Source organism: Herpailurus yagouaroundi, unplaced genomic scaffold (assembly GCF_014898765.1).
Source record: "Herpailurus yagouaroundi ecotype Mexico unplaced genomic scaffold, PumYag 200, whole genome shotgun sequence".
In the NCBI taxonomy this organism is placed as follows: domain Eukaryota; kingdom Metazoa; phylum Chordata; class Mammalia; order Carnivora; family Felidae; genus Herpailurus; species Herpailurus yagouaroundi.
In genome coordinates, this window is record NW_024412431.1 from 660,193 (window position 1) to 665,038 (window position 4,846).

Here is a 4,846-nt window from a genome sequence, read left to right on the forward strand (position 1 = left end):
CACACACACACACACACACACACACACACACACACACACACACACACTCATTGTATGCCAGGGGGCTGGGGTCATAGCAGGAAACACACTAAATGAGGATCCCAGCCCTCATGGAGCAGAGGTCCTGGACGGGGTGAGGGTTGGGGGTGGCAAACACTATACATTTTATTATTAATTTATTTCATTATTCTGGACAGTGGAGAGAAAAATAGGGCAGGAAAAGAGATCAGGAATGGGCAGTGGGGGCTGCAATTTTAAACAGAAAGGTCAGGATGGTCTAAGAAGACACGAGGAAGCCACAGGGATAGAGCATTCTTGGCAAAGGGGACAGGCTGTGTAAAGGCCCTGAGGCCGGGCCATGTGCAGTAGCTTCGAGGCACAGAGACGAAGCCCACAGGAACAGAGGGGCATGTGGGAAGAGGTCAGGGCAGGGGGGCGACAGCCTTATACTACGACCCGCCCTCACCAACATCTCAGATGGAAAAAGGAGATCCAGACGCAGATGTTTCCAGAGCTCATCCTGCCTGCTCTCCCTCTCTGTCACTTTGTCCCCTGCCATCTCCTAATAGTTTAGCGAGACTCCCTTGTGCCTGCGGTGGCTCCTCAGCGCCTGCGGGGATCGTCGTCTTAAACTGAGCCAGGGCCAAAAAGAACTGCCCTTAGGCACACCCATCCCCAGTGTGGACAGGGATGGGGGTGGGGAGGGCAGTCGTGGCCACAGCATCCTGGCTCTCAGCAGGACCCCCACCCAATCTAGGTTCCAGAGTCTGAGGCTCTGAATCCTCTCATTAAAGCCTCTGAAGCTGGTAGGGTTTGGGGTCTGCCTGGCTCAGTAGTGGGGGTGGGAAGGGGAACCAGATCCAGGTGACCAGGCCCTCGTCCACATGCCTTACAGGGAGGGGCGGGGGAGGGGGCCGAGTCCTTTCTCCTCCACCTGCAAAGGGAGTGACAGCAGGCCGATGGCAGGGCCACCCTCACGACACTCCTGCTTTGGTGTTTGCTGACCGCCATCCCGGCATCCCTGTCCCCTCTCCGAGAGTGTCCCGCTCCAACCCCCAGCTCGGGGCCCTGCCGGTCACTGCCGCCGCCCCCTCCCTCCATACCCCCACCTGAGCCCTCTCCCTGGCTACTTCAGTGCTTCCGAGAAGTCTCCCAGGTCAGCTGAGCCCCACCATATGCAGGGGGAAGGCGGAAGCCCGCCCCCCACCCCGCTGGGAAAGGGGGTGGATTTGCTCCTTTCCTCCTGCCAGCAGCCGCCTGGGCCATCAGGGTTCCAGAAATGACCACCGTAGGGAGGCCACAAAGCAGCCAAGCAATGCCCCTGCAAACTGCAGAGGTAGGGCTCACCTCCTCTTACCCCTCAGGCGAGGACCCTCCCAGGGCCTGCTGTTACTGGACCCGGGAGCCCTGAGACCTTCAGTCTCGTCGTCTGCCCCTCTGCCCACTCTCCCCCTTGCTCCCTCTGCTCCAGCCCCCCCCTCTGCCCCCCCCAACATTACTCCTCCAAGTAGTGTGCAGCAAGGAAGCTTCCTTTGGTGCACCGCTCGTCCCCGGTGCCTCCCGGTGCAGGCACTTCATAGATGCATGCTGGATGAATAAATGACGGACGTAAGGGTGAAGAGGGGTGGGGCCAAGCGCAGGGCAGAGGGGTTCTCCAAGGTGAGGCTGCCAGGCACGCGGCCCCCCTCCTCAGACACACGGTCAGGGGATCCGGGGGCAAAATATGCGTTTGGGAGCCCAAGATGGGATGGGGAGAGAACAAGCTCCCGGCCATTCATTGTGGGGAACTGGGGTGACAGCCTCATATTAACAAAGGTATAAAGTCGAGACTGAAGGAGGAGAAAGACCTCCCAGATGCCACTCTGGTCAGAGCCTCTTCAAGGGTGGCAAGGAAGAGTCCATCTGGGGGCATCTGGGTGGCTCAGGTGGTTGAGCGTCGGACTCTCGATTGTGGCTCAGGTCATGATCGGGAGTTGGAGCCCCGCATCAGGCTCCGTGCTGAGCCTGCTTGGGATTCTCTCTCTCTCTCTCTCTCTCTCTCTCTCTCTGTCCCTCCCCTGCTCGTGTGCTGGCACGCACCCCGGTGCTCTCTCTCCCTCTCTCAAAAGTAAATAAAATACACTTAAAAAAAAAAAAAAGAGCCCATCTGAATGGCTTGGGGTGGGGTGGGGTGAGGGTGGGAAGGACAGTCAAGTAAGGGAGTAGAAGTCCTGCCACTGAATTATTCATGCAGAGGATTCAGAAACTCAGCTGGGCTGGCCATTTCCTTCTTTTTTTTTTTTTTTTTTTTTAAACGTTTATTTATTTTGAGAGAGAGAGAGGGTGCACGCGTGCGCATACGCGCAGGTGAGAGGCGGAGACAGAATCCCAAGCAGGCTCTGCACTGTCAGCACAGAGCTCAACGAGGGGCTCGATCCCACCAACCCTGAGATCATGACCTGAGCCGAGATCTAGAGTGGACGGTTAACCCATTGAGCCACTGGCGCCCTTCCTCCTTTTTCCCCAGAGCCCTTGCCACCTACTCCATTTCGTCCTGCCCTCTCTCTATCCCCCCCCCCACCCCCCATGGGGACCTCTCCCAACCTCCAGCTTTGCTTCTTCAAAGCCCGCCTCCAACCCGGCTGCGGAGCAGGGACACAATTTCCAGATGCTGCAAACAGTACCTGAACTCGTACCCGAACCTGTTCCCCAATCAGTGGCCGTTCCACTCCGCCCCCCACCCCCACCCCCTTCAAATCTCTCCAGGATCCAGGCACCTCTCACTCAGCTCCATCGCGATCTGGACCAGTCAGCTGCTTCCATGCTGGTCTCAGCTCCTGCTTGTGGCTCCTCCCATGCACCCCCCAGTCTCTCCCCACTGGAGTCTCTCTGCTCTGTTACCTCTTAGGCGTCCTCAGTGACCCACCAATGGTCACCTCCTCCGAGAAGCCTTCCCTGACCCCTCCCCAGGCTGAATCAGGCCCCTCCTCTGGGCTCCCTTCCCCCACACATCCAGGCATCGGCTGTTTCATCAGGTGCTTATTAGCAGCCGGGCACCACACTTGCCTCTGAGGTGATGACTGCTATTATTTCCATTTTACAGGTGAAGAAACCGAGGCGAGAAGGAGGTGAAGTCACTAGCCTGAGGGCACTGAACCCATACAGGCAGGACAAGGTCAGAGGCAGCCTCCGGACAGCCGGAAAGGGGACAGCCTGCGGTGCCCAGATAAGAGGGGAGCATGCGCCCCGCCCCCCCCCCCCCCATGCCTGCTTTCCTGTGGGCATCCCAAGGGTGATGGCCCGTTCCCACTCCCCCCTGCCAAATACAGGAGCCCAGTGGCTCCTGGGCCGAGTGATCACTCCAAGCCAGGCGCTGGGCCAACCAAACACTTTACACGCCTGACTCACTCAGTCTGCAGAAGGCAGGCCCTGGGTCTGGAGGTGGGCACAGTTACACAGCGCTCCCATTTCTGAGAGCAGGCAGAAATGGGGGCTCCTCAGGCTGTGCACTCCCACTGGCTCTGGAGCCCTCCCCCAACCCCTCAGGCGTGAGGCTGCGGTGGGGGGGGGGGGGGGGGTCAGCCAAGTCCTTTCCTAGCCAAGGCTTCCTCTGATCAGAACAACATTCCCAGGGATAGGTCCTACTGACCCATTTTACAGATGGGCAAACAGAAGCTCAGAAAACTTTCCCTGGGGTCACAAGGCCAGTTCAGTGACCAAATCTCCCAGCTCACTCCTACCGCCTCTCCCTTCCCCTCTCAAGAACCCGCATTGGGAGTAGGTGAGCTGGAAAGGCACGGAACGTTCTGGCTTGGCCCGCCCCGGCTCAGGTGTGCTGCGTGAGGCTCCTCGTACCCCTACCCCAGCCATGCTGATTCACAGCAGCTGCTCTTGGAAGGGGGCTGAGTTGAGCCTGGGGAGCTTCAGAGGCAACCCCACCCTCCAGAATGTGTTCCTCAGGCAACCTCCCTAAAAGAGACCCAGGTCACCCTAGTGGGGCCAGCGCGGCCCCTGCACTCGGCCGCTGGACACCTCCCCTGGGTATGGAGTTGGTCTCCAGGAGCCTCCCCCATCGGGCGGCATTTCAGGGGGTTCGCCAGTCAGACGCGGCCACAACAGCCCCGCCCCACCTGCTTCTCCCTCAGTTTCCCCATCGCGGAATGAAAGGCCCCTGCATGCCCCCAGCTGCCAGTGCCAGAAATCTCCTCCCAGCATGTTACTTCACGCCCCACTTCTAAGCAGGCAGGGAATGCAGAGGACGTCTTCTGCCAGGATGCACCCCCCTCCCCCCCCCACCCGCTTTCCACCCCTCCTTCCAGGGGGGTGCAAACCAGCAGCCTCCTCCCGGGTCTCCTCCCATCCCTCCTGCCCACAGCACGGGATCTTCCTAAGACACAACACGACCGGGGAGCTCACTTGGCTCTAAGCCTCCCGTGCCCCCCGCCACCCCAGACCCGAGAGTGGAATTCACTCACTCCCCGCCATCTTCGAGGCTCGGGCCAAACTGTCCCCACCTCCAAGCCTCCCTCTCCGCGCTCCAGCCACGCTGGCCTCCTTTCTGCCCCGCAGACACACCGGGCTGGGCCCCGCCTCGGAGTCTTGGTGCTTCCTGGGCCTCAGCAGCCCTCGCTGGCGGGTCCACTCAGCCCGGATGACACCTCCTCCGACAATCCGTCCCCCACCCCTTACCCCGTCTCCCCGAGGTGTCGTCTTCCCCGCACTCAGCGCGGGCTGGAGCGATCCGAGTCTGTTGACGCGGTTGCCAGCAGTCTACGCGGCCGGGCTGCGAGGCCAGGGCCCCGGCTGCGCCCCCAGCGCGGGCACGTCGGTGGCCCCCACGCAGGCGCTCGGTGTGGGCTCGCGGGTG

General features: G+C 60.5%; 1 protein-coding gene across 1 annotated transcript in view; it reads right to left on the bottom strand.

Annotated features, from left to right (window-relative positions):
- The window catches only part of CERS4 (ceramide synthase 4), a 32,361-nt gene extending 27,534 nt beyond the window's left edge, over positions 1-4,827 (bottom strand). The window contains exon 1 of the mRNA XM_040449722.1: positions 4,669-4,827. The gene's annotated coding sequence lies outside the window, so the exon portion shown is untranslated. The remainder of the gene's footprint in view (positions 1-4,668) is intronic.
- Positions 4,828-4,846: the final 19 nt, after the last annotated feature.